Raw genomic sequence first — 17687 nt, forward strand, 5'->3', positions numbered from 1 at the left:
AAAATTTTATATCGGAAGTCGGATTTGGAACTGATGATTTCATATAAACCCAGATTTTTTTGTACATTTACGTTTTTCATGCAAATATTTAAAGTATAACATTGAGTGTCAAATCTCACCCCATTTCTATATATAATATTGTCTCCTTAATTGTTCTCATTACGAAAAAGCTTAAGTTTCAATAAATGAATAATCAGTACACCTTAAGTCAGTTCCACACTAGAGACGATGGTTTAGTTAAACGGTATCCACAAAACTATTGAAACGCACGTCAAAAAAACTTCATACGTTTTTTCTATGTCGAAGTGAGTTTGTTTGGTTATTATCAAATTTGGATAGCTTTGAATCAAATTAGAAGAATTTGTACTTCGTTTGTGTTTTCAATTATATAATGATTCGAATTGTTTAAAACACATCAACCTCCTGCAACTCCAGAACTGAGAGTTGGATCAGAGTAAAATTCAAATACTGATTTTGAAACCGTAAGACCTTTCATTTGAACTTAACTGTATGAAAGACGGTTCCATTATCTTTGACAAATCGATATAAGTTCTATTACAGAGTCTAAAAAACACTATTTCCGGTTCTGTCGAAACTGGAAATCGGAGTCCTGTACAACTAAAGTGAGATTTTGGGTCATCAATCAGCGAGACTAGCTTATTAGGAGAGTTTGTTGATAAATGTCTGTTTTTGCTTTCTTAAACATAATGGCTATGCAATCACTGTGAAAACCGACTTTTCAACCGAGGCCCGGAGACCCGAATGTAATAAACTCAAGTGTCAAGTGTGACAGATACTGTCAAAAATCTGAAAATGTTTGACTTAAAACTTCGTATAACTCAAAAAGTAAACAATCCTATCTCAAAACCATTCAATAGCGTTCTGGGTAACGGCTAAACCTTTCATTTGCGACTAGTTTGATCAAAATCGGTCCAGCCATCTCTGAGATCTCGACCTCTTAGTTGTCAACACACATACAGACACAGACACACACGGACATTTGCTCAGTTCGTCGAGCTGAATCGATTGGTATATAACACTCGGCCCTCCGGGCCTCGGAAAATTTTTCTGAAGTTTGAGCGAATTCTATACCTATTTTTATATATATTAAAAAAGGTAAAAACGTAACGAAAATTCTAAACTGGTCTCAAAAGTACACAAATCGATAGTCATTATCAGTAGGCAACTAAACAAACCGATTCCGGCTATCCTGGTTCCCGGTATCCGGTTCCGGAAGTACCGGAAATAGTGATCATATATACCAAAATGGATCTCACTCACTTTTCTCAGCGATGGTTTGACCGATTTTCACAAACTTAGATTCAAATGAAAGGTCTTCCGGTCCCATACGGAATTCCTGAATTTCATCCGGATCCGACTTCCGGTACCGGAGTTATAGGGTAAAGTGTGTTCAATATTGTACACCGTCACTTAAACTGGTGGAACAAAAACCGTAAAAATGTTATAAACTGGACTCTAAACCGTTATTTCCAAACTTATGGTCAATTGAAAGGTCTTATGGTCCTACCAAAAATTACTGCATATTTTCGGATGCAACAAACATTTAAATCGTAATTTAGAGTGCGTACTAGTAGAGTTTGTATGTCATGTTAGTTGGTGGCGACGAACCGACTTTGATTATACCGGTTCTCGGGTTCCGGTGCCAGAAAAGCATATAATAGTGAATCCACTTGTTTTCTTAAGAATGACCTACGCAATCAAAGCACTGTTTAATTCTGTATGTTATACTAGTTGATGCACAAACAATCTCTTGGTTTCTTTCAAAAATCGAAGAAAATTTTTTTTTATAGAATACCACAATATTATACATGAGAAAGGCACCATTACACCACTAGGTGGTTTAAAACAGGTTTTTATATGTAGAAAGTGTGTGCAAAATTTGAAAAAAAAATGTGCCGTAGTTTTTGAATGACGATGGACACGGGCTTTCAAAACCTGCTTACGAGAAAAATGCGTTTAAAGTTTTTTGTTTATCAAATCAGTGGAAACGATTTATTACTCAAGGGAGCCCGTATTTTCAAAAAGTCATATTTTTTCTTTTATAATTTATTATAATGAAACATTTCAAGAATGTTTTGCCATGTTTTGAAGGCAATCGAAGTATAAATCTTGGGCCTGTGCGCCGAGCTCTTGCTTCTTCTCAGAATGAGATATCCATAGATAAAGGGCCATAACTTCCAGAGTTTTGTTCCAATAGGCTCGAAAATTTCATAGAATATTCTTGAAATGTTGTACTATAAGAAAATATGAAGAAAATAATAAATGATTTTTCAAAAGTGTTAAACCCTACCCGCTCCTTAATTAGGACTAGGATATTCAAAACGAGACCATTCGTTAGTGATAGAATGGGTTCGGAACTACAACACTCTAGTTTAAAATAAACATTAATCAACCTGGAAAATCTACTGTTTTATTGTTTGGGACAAGCTTGACTTTCATGTTCACAAATAAAATAAATATGATTAAGATAAGACTTTTCTTGCTGCAGAACAACAGCATTTTTTCTCTATGTAGGGTAGCATTATTTAATCATCTCAGATTCACCATTCATCTTTTATAAGAAAACAAATAGATCGAGATGCTATGTCTGTTAAGTGCATTGGCTTAAAGGAAGAAGATTCTGCGTCACTATTACAGAAGTGTTGAACAATTTTCACAATCACTTTATTGTGATCGTTCGTTTATAATAATTATTATAGTTATCAATAAAATAATGTGATGATTCAATCAACGCTATTAGGGGCTGTTCATAAAAGACAGCCTTTTTTGACGATTTTTGACTCCTTTGTCACAAATTGTCACAGAAGCAAAGAGTTGTTGGTGGAGGAAAATCACATATGATCAAGATAAGACATGACATGATCTACGTCTGAAATCGTTGATCTTCCGCCCTTTTTCAAATGGAGTACAATTGAATAATTTGCATCAGAATGAGATAAGCGAAATTCTTATGATATACACAGATAAAAATATTTTGTGATTTTACATTTATTTTCATGCACATATTTGGAGCTGGCAATTAAATGGAAATTTACATTACAAAACGATGCGGTTTGTAAATATACAGTCTTGTTCAATGAAAAAATAAATGAATTTTAATGTAATTTTACATCAATCATGGTTTTAAATCAGATTTTCGTTTTAACTGATGTCTATTTCATAGTACTATCGGTTTACATATCGTGTAAGTTTCATCTTTTCTTTCTGTGTACTATTATCAATGCTAGAAAGTCAAATTATTGAAAAAATTGTCAGTGTATAACTTAAGTTAAACCGTTCGAAGGCATCTTTTTCGTTTTTACTCATATTAGGCAGAATTTATTAATTTCGCTAATTTATTCGCTCCTCCGTGCACTTTTGCTGATCACAACAGAAATGATTTCCTGCATCACTCATTTCCGAATTTACAAGAAGAAGCTTTTACATCAACAAATACACATTTTCCTATAGAATGTAAACGTTTATTATGGCGTTTTTTTCAGGAAATAGGGCAAAGCAGTAATATAATTAGGTATTTCAAAAATGCGCTCATTGAAAATATTGGACGTCACATTCCAAAAACCTCCCCCCTTCCCCCTGTCACAAAAGGTCACGTTTTATGAAACACCCCCCTCCCCCTTGCGGCGTGACGTCTTTTATGGACAGCCCCTCATTGGTATAATCATCAGGTTGATTCATGTTTATTTTAAACTAGAGTATCGTAGTTCCGAACCAGTTTTATCATTAACGAATGTGATGGTCTCGTTTTGAATATCCTAGTTCCAATTAAGGCAAAAATAAATAGATTAATGAATCTGTTTCTACACCTAGGTGATAAACATTTTAATTTTTGTTAGCGATAAATATCACTTTAGATTATAGTTCAGGTATATGAAGAATATTTTCAAGAAAAATGAAGTCTATCAAATGCTTTTGTTTATCGCAGTAATAATAAAATACCAAATATTACATCTCAGCTGATTGCATTAGGGATGATAAGTACGGAAACATTTCTACCTTCCGCTTTCCCAAGGCAACGTAATGAATTTCGAGCATCTCTATCACTCCAACCCCTCGAATGAACCAAAACAGTTCATTCGACAAAGCCTGCCACGAACACCACGCGGTTGCTCGGTTGCAAGCTGGCAAAGCTGCGGAACAACAATGCATAACGCGCTACCACACCGAAACTTCGGCCAAGTATAGGTGCGAGAGACTCGATCCACTTTACAACCTGAGCTCGATCGGTTAGTTGTAAGCTTAAACTGGTAGCGTTGTGATGTCTTGAGCGTCCATTTGAAAGGTGCTAAATGTTGAGAGTGCTTTTTTCCTTCATTGGTTGCTTGGATCTGCATTGCATTGAAGCTGCATTCCTTCGGTAGTGGATGACGCGTTTTCGCGTGAAAAGTGAGGTGCTTTGTACGTTCTGTACGGGAATAGAGTGCATTTAGTACATTTTAGAAGATCTTACAAGTTGTGCTTTGGGATAACAATCTCGTTCGTTTAGGTGTGGAAAAAAAGTAGGATCTACCTCAAGTAGTGAGGCTTTTATCTGGCTGCTTCGGGGAGTAGCGGCAGCTGAAGTGTTTGTGTGCGCATCGTGAAAAGGAGTGTAACCACCGGGTAAGAGCCCTACTCGTGATATTACAATTATAAGCAAAGAGAAAAGGAGTGAAAAATACGTTCAAGTGCTTCTTAATAACAGCTTACGTACGAAGGAAGAAGCTGTTTCAGCTCGTTGCTCAAAGTGCAGGGAAAATAAGAAAAAATTCCCAAAGTGTGTGCTACAACCGAGAAGAAAAACGTTGTTTTTCGTACTTAGTCCGACCATACGTACGTTCATACGTAGCTACATACATACATACGTACACATACATACGTCAGCGGCCAATCTGGAGTTCCGAACCCGTTCCGAGCCAGCGACCTGGGAAAAGAAGGTATCCGGACAGAGCCTCCTCAGTCATAGGCGTCCGCCCAGCGGCTGACTGCATACACTATAGGCGGCATAAAAGACCACAGCACGGTTAGGAATTAATGAACGGAGCAGAACAAGTTGTGGATTCTTCTGTTTGTTGTGCTCCGTGCGGCTGTTGCAATCGCTGAAGAGGAATCTGCTGTATTTTTTTGTGTTAAGAGGGTCCATTCTCCTGCGACGAGCGACCTATACTTACCGCCGACCAGAAACCGGTGGGGTGCGTCGACGACGGTACCGGCGAAGTACTTCGCTGTGTGGTTCTGAGGTAAGGAAAGACGCTTTGCAACAATTCTTTCAGCTTTCAGCACAGTAAATGCCTTTACCCTATACCAACTGTAGCATTTGGTTTTACTACTTTTGCGAGTTTGGAATGACGGATTTTTACCATTTCCAGTTTTTGTTGATGTTCCGGGATACGTAGGCATGTGACGGCGTGGTTTCGCATTGCATAGGCTAGGTTAGTGAGGCAAAGTGCCCTCATTTCTAGCGGCGCCACTTGGCTTAATGAAATCGTTTGCTAATTTTCTAATTGGGTCAACCGGAGTGATTTAAAAGATTACCTAAAATGAGATAGCTTGAACTTCCACATGAACTGCCCACACTTTCATATCGGTTCCCATATCGAAAATCGGTGTGTTGAGAAGAAGACGATTAAGGATAGACTGCATCTATCAAGCTGACTCAAAAATGGCGAAAATTGCTTATAAGTACAGAGGGGTCTCGTAAAAACGCGGTTCACCGGGGGCGTGAAAAGCGAATCCGCGATAAACGGGACCCAGAGCATATGGGATTTCGACTGATTGCGGCTGTAAACGATTATTTCGCTTCGGTTGACAGATAGAGCTATACAGTCTTCGGTAAACTTGTTGTAGATACCTAGACCAACAATTTAGTGTAGTTTGACAGACAATTAGTTGAGAACTGCTCCGCCAGGGATACTTTGAAAAGAGCATAAAATAATTCATAGGTTTACAATATAAAAAAACAGTTTGAACATGAAATATCACGAATATTCTAGCATCTGGAATCTTCAAATAACTTTTCGAGAGACTGAGAGTTTATTAACAAGCTAAAGTATATTTCAAAATCACTCCATCAGATGGAATTAGTGTGCTTGCTATGGTACAAATTACAATATCAAAATTATGCTCTAGTGCGAAAACTAAAAGATTTAGAGCGATTTTGTCTTCTACAAAAATGTTCGGAATGTAGCGGTCTACATTATGAAAACCATATTAGTTAGAAACTCAACCACCCAGTGGCGTTAGTGGGATCACAGTTTTGCCAATGAAAATTGATTCTATCATACCTTTACAATTTATTGAGATAGAGTAGTGGTGTTTTCGAGAAGAATGTTCCAGAGTTCAATACAGATCAAATAGTGTAAACAATATCTGTAAAGTCTCCAATTGGTACCGCTAAGTGGTGCACTTCATGGTTGAAAATTCATGTTGACTCATTCAGATGGTTTCTTCGAGAAGTTGTTCTTGGGTTCCAATATCTATTAAATGATTGACTAAACAATTCGTATTGTATCTACAAGGTGGTCTTCTGTAACTAAAAATCAGAATTGTTCACGAGAGTGATGTTATCAATCAGTTTTTCAAGAAGTTGGTGAAGGATTGACAAATTGAGAACTGTTTCACTAGAAGGCGCTTTAAGCTACTGTAGTATCAGGATGAATATCGACATCTGAAATCTGATGAAACTCGTACATCCTATTAAACTAACTGGAGATTATAAGAGGAGAAAGAATATGAAATCATAGAGCAAGGATGTGAAGAATAAAGTGCGGAAAAGTGATACGTGACAAGGGTCATTTAAGTAAGCAGAAGGCTTCTCGTATCTAAACTTTTACCTGCTACCAGAAGAGTTGAACTTAGACATCTTAGCGATACGAGTCATCCGAGTCTCTGATATGTCATCTCCAGTTAGTTTGATATCGTTAAAAAACCGAAAAAAGTAAAAATTACTGACTGACCAGAAGTCATAAATAAAAAAAGTAATCCTATTAAAGTTTTGACTATTTAGGTAATTAGATATAATGTTAAGTACACAAATCGTGACATGTATTGCTTATTTTATTTAATTCAATTATTTTTTTTTGCAACTGATAAAGCCTAAAGAAGCGAAAATTTCATAGTCTCTCTCATCATCAGGCAACAAATCTTTTCATCTTTCATGTCAACGAATTATAATTTATTATGATAGCTTCTATAACTGAGCCTACCACTTAAGAACTAGAAGTGCAGCTTAAAAATAATTGGGAACAATGAATAAATAGACGACACATTAAAAAAAACCGTTATCAGATAATGCTGATTAAATTATCAGGAATGGATGAGATTGAATATAACGAGAGTGAATGTCTAAATTCAGTTTCTTTTAACAAGCCAGGATAATCAGCTCGAGATATTGTAACGAAACCGGCTATGCGAACGGCCTAAGAGACATTTAGGCGAACGGATAAAAAGCGCAAATCGATAACCATATAACGCTTCTGATGGCTGAAAAATTTAAGGGACCCCTCAAAAAGAGACTACAAAGGGTAAACCGAAGAAGTTTATTCTTAATGGCTTCGATGCGTTAACAATATTGAGCCCAAACGACAGCACCATTTTCAAGAATTGCGCGAATCAGTTCACAATATATAATTGGTGGAAATATTAAGATGTTATACAATTGCTGCGATTGTGCATCTTATTGCTGTTGAGTTTTACAATTTTTTAAACATCGAAGAGATTTGTGTAGCAGATCCCCAAGTTTGCCATGTTCCATTAGCAGTTATAGAAATTCTACAAAAATATTTACTCTATCAGGTTAAAAGAAAATAACTGCCACTGCAACAATTATGCAGTATATCGAAAACCTTCATATTTCAATTGCAGTATGATAGGTTTTGTCGTGAATACGACTTACTTTACTACGGGGTGCCTTTTCAAAATTTACCCTTTGAGAGAGTGATAGGTTTTTGATCGTGAATATTTCTTGTTGTATCTAACGAAATCAACATAATTTTTGCTACACCCCATCGGAAATGAGGAAGAGAATGAAATATCTGCTGCTGTACAACAAATCGTTCGAGAAAAATGTTCCGAACAGTGCTTAATATCGTAGTGAGTTCCACAATTTGGTCCTTCTGAATGGCAGGAATGAATTCCGTACAGCATCCTGATAGTTTCTTTTAATGGAACGCAAATCCGAAATGAAATAATCGACATTAAAATTCTGTATGCGGCTATTTTTATAGCCGTTAGGACCGCCCATTAGTGAAAAAGCTACAAACGAAATCAGGTAAAAACAAGCCTCTCAACAAAAATTGGATCAGTTTGGATTCTATCGCCATTGCGAGCAGATGTATTTTTTGTCGTTTGCAACACTAGTTTCGCTTCCGACAAGAGCGATTACGTCACAGCTGCCAGTCATTTGCATTGGTGAAAAAGCAACTGTGGAGAGCATTACACAAAATCAGCCGTTCTAATGGCTCTAAAAGTTTTCTAAAGAACTATTAGGATTTCTTGCTCGCAAATCGAAGGGAAATATCCTCAGCTTAGTGCAAATCTAGAACTGTTTGATTTGATTTTTGCACTTTTCGCTGTGTGAAATTCGCAGTAATCTAGATCAAGTGAAGCCTTCTTTGTTTTTGCGAAAAATGTGGAAAAGGGGAATGCTTGCATAGTTCATACAATTCATCAACTAATTGATATTCGGAAGTGTTAAGGAACATGTAAGTTGTTTTCGTATTCACGACACCCAGTTATGTCTCTGACATTACCCACCCGCCTTTTTCAAATGGTTATCTTGATTGTATCCGACGCAATATATGCCAAATTGATTTTGCATTTCTTTTTGAATAAAATATGGAATGAGGCTCTCCACTAGAAATAAAATTGTAAGCCTGACAGAGAATCTTACTGTAAAGAATAATTAACTCTCAAATTAAAACTCAAAGAGCTGCAAATTCGATTTTTCAAGCAGATATTTGAGACTTGTGATATTACTGGTTGTCGAACATACATGTGTACAGTTGTTATTCTGAAGAACTTGAAGATATTAAGTACAATTCCGGAAAGGGCCCTGTTTTTATAACTCAATGGTTACTATTCTGTTTGTATAAACTCATTTGATATCAGATGTACAACTTTGCGAAAAAGTGCTTACAGATGAATTATTCAAAATATTGTCCGTCGCTAGCGACAACTTTCTCCCATCTTTCCGGCAATTTTCGGATTCCGGCTCGAAGAAAGGAGTCCTCTTTTGACGCTATCCATGAAGCAATCGATTTTTCCAACTCTTCGAAGGATTGAATATGTTGATCTGCCAGGCCGTGTTCCATCAAACGGAATAGGTGGAAGTCAGAAGGGGCGATATCTGGGGAATACGGCGAGTGGGGCAAGACTTCCCATTTAAGCGTTTCCAGGTACTTTTTGACCACTTTTGCAACGTGAGGTACTTTTCATCACCGGTTACGATTCGATGTAAAAACCCCTTACGATTTTGTCTTTGAAGCAGTTGCTCAGATACAAATAGACGGCGCTCGATGTCCCTCGGTTTCAACTCGTACGGCAACCAGTTTCCTTCTTTCTGAATCATGCCCAGGGCCTTGAGACGTTTTGAAATGGCTTGCTGACTCACTCCCAACGATTCGGGAAGCTCTTCTTGGGTTTGGCACGAATCTTCATCAAGCAATGCATGTAGTTGTTCATCTTTGAAGGTTTTTTTTCTCTTCCACCACCATGTTTGTCTTCGACATCGAAATCACCATTTTTAAAACGTTGAAACCACTACCGACACGTTCTTTTACTCAGAGCAGCATCACCGTATGTTTCTGAGAGCATTCGATGCGCTTCAGCTGCATTTTTTTTTTCGAATTGTAACAGAAAAGTAATACTTCCTGCAAATGGCGACAATTGGGCACATAAACAGACATTTTCGAGCGTGAATAATACGAAAACAAGAACAACTGTCATTCGTGCCGTGACTATCGGATCGATCGGACGTAAATTCTGCTTTCTCCAATCGCGTGGTGAATTGTTTTATTCCGTTATCAAGGTCATTCCGTATTCTATTGTGTGCATCAGTGCGGTCGAGTGATAGTTCTAATTAATCCGTTCTCAAGGCCGACTGTGAGCTTGTGTAAAGCAGCACTGCGTGTGGTACCGTTAGCCAGCGCCAGCGCTGGGCGCTGCGTATATATCGTTGTACATTAGAAACAGTGATAAATATATATAGTGATAAAAAGATTGGTTTCATTGGACAGTGTAGTGAGAGACTAAAAACAAAGTGCTTTTTCCTCAAAGAGGTTTTTTGCACTTTATTGAACTGGAGTATTCACCGGTCGCCTAGGACCGGGCCTTGTCGGCCGATCACCCTTCGAGAGCTAAAGCTAAGTATTTTTTTCTTTTTCCCTGTTGTTCAGTACCATTAGATTTTTATTGCCCCCTAATATTTACCCGCACGGACACATTTCCGTGCCATGACAAAAGGCACAGAATTGCCTGACCTTCCCCTCGATGATCAAATGGATGCTTCTGATGGCAATAAATCTCGCATTAGAAGCTATCCCGATGGGCTTGCACTCTCGGCCGGACCGTATGCGGTTTACATCCGGACCAAAGCGAATGGTAAAAAATTGAACCTTCTAAAACTTTCTAATGACCTGTCCTCGCGATACAATACTGTACAAAAAATTGAGAAAGTACGCCCGGACAAGCTTAGGGTCTTGTTAGCCAGTGCAAAACAGGCTAATGAGATCGTTCGAAGTGAGCATTTCACGCGGGAGTATCGCGTATACGTACCAGCTCGCGAAGTCGAGATAGACGGCGTGATCACCGATCCGAGTCTGACTTGCGAGGACGTTCTTAAGCATGGGGCAGGCGGTTTTAAAAACCCCCTACTCAAGAACGTTAAGATACTGGACTGCAAGCAATTGCGTTCAGTATCGACCGCTGAGGATGGGACTAAGTCCTATATCCCATCAGACTCGTATCGGGTGACTTTCGCTGGCTCGGCTTTGCCTAATTACGTCCTCCTGGACCGAGTCCGTTTACCTGTTCGTCTTTTTGTGCCGCGGGTCATGAACTGCACCAATTGCAAACAATTGGGACATACAGCATCCCATTGTTGCAATAAATCCCGGTGTATAAAGTGTGGAGGGAGTCATGCGGATAACTCCTGCAGTGGAGACAATGAAAAGTGTCTCTACTGTAAGGAGGGGCCGCATGACCTCTCTGATTGTCCCGTGTACAAATTGCGTAAGGATAAAATGAAGCGTTCACTTAAGCAACATTCCAAACGCTCTTTTGCAGAAATGTTGAAATGTGCTACGCCACCTACCGAAAATCCTTACGCTTACTTGTCAACTGACGAGAGCGAATATGATGACCCCCTCGAAGGTACATCTTCGGCTGTCCCTCATAGCTCATCAATTAGAAAGAGGAGAAATAAATCTTCTCAAAAGCTCCCTAGTAAGGGTTCGAAGATGTCCTCTGATGGGTTCCGAAAAATTACAACAACTGGTAGTGATGGCAAAAAACCAGAGAAAAAAGCTCCAGGCCTTGGAAAATTAAATTCCGAGCAAGAGTTTCCATCACTTCCTGGGACTTCAAAACCCCCGAAAGTCCCTAAAGATCAGTCAGAAAATTTACCAAATACTGGGTTTGTTAAATTCTCTGATATTGTGGACTGGATCATGTCTACTTTCAATATTTCTGAACCTCTTAAAAGCCTGATAATGGCTTTTATTCCTACAGTTAAAACATTCTTGAAGCAGTTGACTGCAAAATGGCCCCTTCTTTCAGCGATCGTATCCTTCGATGGCTAAGACACCCACCGAGGTCACGGATACAATCACTGTTATACAGTGGAATTGTAGAAGTATCATCCCAAAAATAGATCCTTTCAAATTTCTAGTAAATAATCTGAAATGTGACGCATTTGCATTGTGCGAAACTTGGCTAACTTCTGAAATACCCTTAAACTTCCACGATTTTAACATTATTCGTCTGGATCGAGATGATTCCTATGGAGGAGTACTTTTGGGGATCAAAAAGTGCTATTCTTTCTATCGCATTAACCTCCCCTCGATACCAGGTATTGAAGTTGTCGCATGTCATGTTACAATCAAAGGCAAGGACCTTTGCATTGCTTCCATCTACATTCCTCCAAGAGCCTCGGTTGGGCATCGGCGGCTCAATGATATCATAGAGCTTCTTCCCGCACCGACGTTGGTTTTAGGAGACTTTAACTCACACGGTACGGGATGGGGCTGTCTTCACGACGATAACAGATCAACTATGATCCATGATATCTGCGACAACTTCAATATGACAATCTTGAATACGGGAGAAATGACACGAATTCCTGCACCACCAGCAAGACCAAGTGCGCTAGACTTATCCCTTTGCTCGACATCGCTACGGTTGGGTTGCACGTGGAAGGTAATCCCTGATCCCCACGGTAGCGATCATCTGCCTATCGTAATTTCAATCGCCACCGGATTAAGACCATCGGAAACAATCAATGTTTCGTATGACCTCACACGAAACATTGATTGGAAATGCTACGCAAATTTGATATCTGAGAATCTAGAAACAACACAAGAACTTCCTCCGGAGGAAGAGTACACGTTTTTGGCTGGCTTGATTCTCGACACCGCGACTCAAGCTCAGACGAAACGTGTACCCGGCGCGAAAACTAACATCCGTCCCCCCAACCCGTGGTGGGACAAAGAGTGCTCAGAATTAAACGCGGAGAGAACTGCATCATTTGTCGAGTTTAGGAAAAACGGAACACCTGATAATTTCAGAAACTACGCGGCATTAGACGCTAAAATGAAAAGCTTGATTAAAGCGAAGAAAAGCGGTTATTGGTGTCGATTCGTAGACGGATTATCGAGAGAAACATCAATGAGCACTCTTTGGAACACAGCCCGACGAATGCGCAACAAAAACACCACAAACGAAAGCGAGGAATATTCTAACCGCTGGATATTCGATTTCGCTAAAAAAGTATGTCCTGACTCTGTTCCGGAACAGACAATCATGCGCGTCGCTTCATCAAACAGAAACGAAACACCTTTTTCGATGGTCGAGTTCTCACTTGCGCTTTTATCGTGTAACAATAAATCTCCGGGGTTAGACAAAATCAAATTCAACTTGTTGAAAAATTTGCCTGACTCTGCCAAAAGGCGCTTATTGAATTTATTCAATAGGCTTCTTGAGGATAATATTGTCCCACATGACTGGAGACAAGTAAGAGTTATCGCCATTCAAAAACCAGGGAAACCTGCCTCCGATCACAATTCGTATCGGCCGATTGCTATGCTTTCCTGTATCCGGAAATTGTTCGAAAAAATGATTCTGTTTCGTCTAGACAATTGGGTCGAGACTAATGGCTTACTTTCAGATACACAATTTGGTTTCCGCAGGGGTAAAGGAACGAACGATTGTCTTGCGTTGCTCTCAACCGAAATTCAAATGGCATTTGCTCGTAAAGAACAAATGGCGTCAGTTTTCCTAGACATCAAGGGGGCTTTTGATTCAGTTTCCATAAACATCCTATCTGAGAAGTTGCATCAGCATGGTCTTTCACCAATTTTGAATAACTTTTTGTATAATCTGTTGTCCGAGAAATACATGTATTTCGCGCATGGTGATTTGTCGACAATACGATTCAGTTACATGGGTCTTCCTCAGGGCTCATGCTTAAGCCCCCTTTTATACAACTTTTACGTGAACAACATTGATGAATGTATCAACACATCTTGCACGCTAAGACAACTTGCCGACGACAGCGTTGTGTCTATTATAGGACCCAAAGCTGCCGATCTCCAAGGACCATTGCAAGATACCCTCGACAACTTGTCGACATGGGCTCTTCAAATGGGTATCGAGTTCTCTACGGAGAAAACTGAGCTGGTTGTATTTTCAAGGAAGCGAGAACCAGCACAATTACAGCTTCAACTAGGGGGTGAAACCATAGCTCAGGTCTTCACATTTAAATATCTCGGGGTCTGGTTCGACTTCAAAGGCACCTGGGGATGTCACATTAGGTATCTGAAACAAAAATGCCAACAGAGAATCAATTTTCTTCGTACAATAACCGGATCATGGTGGGGTGCCCACCCAGGAGACCTGATCAGGTTATACCAAACAACGATATTGTCCGTGATGGAATACGGATGCTTTTGCTTCCGATCCGCGGCGAACACTCATTTCATCAAGCTGGAAAGAATTCAGTATCGTTGTTTGCGTATTGCCTTAGGTTGCATGCAGTCGACTCATACGATGAGTCTTGAAGTACTGGCGGGCGTCTTACCGTTGAAAAATCGATTCTGGGATCTCTCATATCGATTGCTAATTCGATGCGACATCCTGAATCCGATGGTGATTGAAAATTTCGAAAGGCTTGTCGAGCTCAATTCTCAAACCCGTTTTATGTCCTTGTATTTTGATTACATGGCTCAGAATATTAATCCTTCTTCGTTTGTTTCCAATCGTGCTCATTTCTTGGATACTTCTGATTCTACTGTGTTTTTCGACACATCCATGAGAGAAGAAATTCGTGGAATCCCGGATCATGTGCGCCCTCAAGTGGCCCCAAATATTTTTTATAATAAATTTAGAACAGTCAACTGTGAAAAGGTGTTTTACACTGACGGTTCAAACATCAACAGGTCCACAGGCTTCGGCATCTTCAATCAAAACATCACCGCTTCGTACAAACTCAGTGATCCGGCTTCAGTCTACGTCGCAGAATTAGCTGCTATTCAGTACACCCTTGAGATCATTGAAACCTTGCCCAAAGACCATTACTTCATTGTGACGGACAGTCTAAGCTCAATAGAAGCTCTCCGGGCAATGAAGCCAGGAAAGTATCCCCCATATTTCCTGGGGAAAATACGGGAACACTTGCGAACTTTATCTGAACGGTCTTATTTAATATCGTTAGTCTGGGTCCCTTCGCATTGTTCCATTCCAGGCAATGAAAAGGCAGACTCATTGGCTAAGGTGGGCGCATTAGAAGGTGATATTTATGAAAGACCAATCTGCTTCAATGAATTTTTCAGTATCTCTCGTCAGAAAACTCTCGAAAGTTGGCAAACTTCATGGAGCAATGGCGAACTGGGACGATGGCTACATTCCATTATCCCTAGGGTATCGACGAAACCTTGGTTCAGGGGGATGAACGTGAGTCGCGATTTCATTCGTGTTATGTCGCGGCTCATGTCAAATCACTACACCTTCAACGCACATCTCCGGCGTGTTGGGCTTGCGGAGAGCGGTCTCTGCACCTGTGGCGACGGTTATCTGGACATCGAGCATGTCGTGTGGTCGTGCGTAGAGTATCGTGACGCCAGGTCGAAGCTACTGGAATCCCTCAGGGCCCGAGGTAGACCGCCTGAGGTGCCGGTTCGGGATGTGTTGGCGAGTCGGGATAGTTCATATATGCTTCTCATATACCAGTACCTTAAACACATTGATATACAAGTGTAATGTGTTATTCCTCGCTCAGAAAATATAATCTCCACCTACAGGTTCGACACTAACATCCGCCCGATTCTCTCGATCCCCGTCCCTGTTTACCATCTTCATTGGAATTAACAAGATCTTTTTTTTTGTCACTAACTTTTTCGTTCCCCTTTCCCTGTTTTTTCACCATCTCGATGGCAACTAATTAGATCTCTGTCGTTTTCAAACATTTTGTTCCCACACCCCTTTTTTACCCCGTTTCCCACAATATTTACTTCTTTTTTTCATTCTCTTCCGTAACATCACCATCACCGGAAGACCGCTCCAGTCAATGACCAGCATGCGGGCCACCCGCCGGGCCTTCGTAGCCTGGGGGTGTTTCCCGCGGACCCACGCAGACCGAAGGATGCGGCCAACATGGATCTTCGCCAACGGCATATAGAAGACCCTCATGCGATATTCAATTCACCGGCCACTACCGATAGCTTCTCGAGAATCCGCTACCGCTACATTACATAATGATACTTTTCTAGTTTTAAGTTAGTCGTAATTAAGATTAGTAAATACCCTTGGCATCTTAGAGCTTAAGCAGTGTGCCTTAAAAGTATACTATAATATTGAATAAAAAAAAAAAAAAAGAACAACTGTCACTGAAACAGGGATGACAATTCGTTAGGCGTTGTACACACTCACTTTAAAGGCATTATCATCTATGTATTTTGACCAGCCTCAGCCGGTAAAGCTACCTATCGGAATACGGCGGAAGCAAAGTTGTACACCTGATAAGTTGTACAATCAGGGTATAAAGCCAGGACAGCAACTTAACGGGCTACTTGGGATATTAAAGTATATTTTCAATATTATATTTTATTATATTATATTATATTATATTATATTATATTATTATAAGAGAAACTAAATATAAGAAATTGAAAGTCGAACAGATATTCAGTTAAAAAATTAGATCCACAAAAATAGACTAAGCATGATAGGGAGGAAGAGCTGAAATTTATTATACCTAAATATGCTGTGACGTTATCGGAAGCCGCTACAAAAAATGTCACACATTTGTTCCTCTGTGTCGAATTGATACAATTTATAAAGGCAGTACACAGCGTAGCTATATATGGATGTGAGCCTATCAGAACTCGGAATTCTACTGGACCGTTTGAAGCTAACGATTGATTAAAAACAACCACAATTGATCGACAGAAAAGGTGTTGTGGTCCATCAGGACAACGTCAGGCCACATACGAGCTTGGTTGATAAGTTTTGAAATATCCGCCATATAATTTGAACCTGACACCATTATTTTTCTTACATTGCAACACATTCTCAGTGATAAGAAATTGGCTTCAGGAAGAGATTGTGAAAATTATTTATTTGTTTTGACGCTCATCGCTCTGTAGTTGCGTAACCGGAAGTCGGATCCAAAAAAAAAAATCAGCAGCTTTGGATACAATGTTTGCTCTAATTTAAATCAAGATTTGTGAAACTTAACTCAAGCATCGCTGAGTTCTACTTTTGTTTTTCACTACACTTCTTAACAGAAAATGGGAGACCAGTAGTGCCGAACTAAATGTATATACCTATGAACTAACAAGTTCTGCGAATTAGAAGAATTCAGTCAGTTTAATGGAATTGAATGGAAATCAGATCTGGATTAAATGTTTTTCAAGAATTATAAGACCTTCACAGAATCTATCAGAAATTAGGAACTTATTGTAACTCCACTGTATTTTTTCCACTGCAATCGCCAATGCTTACTAGATCTACGAGAGGTGTTTGGCGTGCAACGAGTTTTGTGTGTTACTTGAGTTACTTAACCTATTTTCCTTAAAACTACCCACCCTGCAATGTATGAATGGTTGGTAGGGAACATTTATAACTTTTGTCCAGAACTCAGGGAGGTGCTGACACAATCGAATTCCGATAACACGTTCCGTATACAGAGCGAATTGTGTTCCGAGGTCATAGGGTTCCATCGTTCCAGCCCCACCTAAATAAAATGTTTGTATCAAATGGATTAAAACATTACAGAAAGTCTTTTGATCCCTTGCAGTTGGCAAGCAATCGACGCGAATTTAGTTTATGTTCATCAGTTTTGTATCAATAATTAACACTTTCTATTCTTACTAATTCTCGAATTGCATTCAATGATCCGAAACCCTCCAAACCTTCAACTTCTTCTGAACCAGAACCCTTGGAATATAGTGTGATATTGCACACTTCTGAATATT

General features: G+C 39.5%; 1 protein-coding gene across 6 annotated transcripts in view; it reads left to right on the forward strand.

The window, feature by feature from the left end:
• The first annotated feature begins 4268 nt into the window (after positions 1–4268).
• Positions 4269–17687, forward strand: part of LOC131430659 (uncharacterized) — a 367753-nt gene continuing 354334 nt past the window's right edge. For all 6 annotated transcript variants that reach the window (XM_058595798.1, XM_058595799.1, XM_058595800.1 and 3 more), the window contains exon 1: positions 4269–5240. The gene's annotated coding sequence lies outside the window, so the exon portion shown is untranslated. The remainder of the gene's footprint in view (positions 5241–17687) is intronic.

Source organism: Malaya genurostris, chromosome 2 (genome assembly GCF_030247185.1).
Source record: "Malaya genurostris strain Urasoe2022 chromosome 2, Malgen_1.1, whole genome shotgun sequence".
In the NCBI taxonomy this organism is placed as follows: domain Eukaryota; kingdom Metazoa; phylum Arthropoda; class Insecta; order Diptera; family Culicidae; genus Malaya; species Malaya genurostris.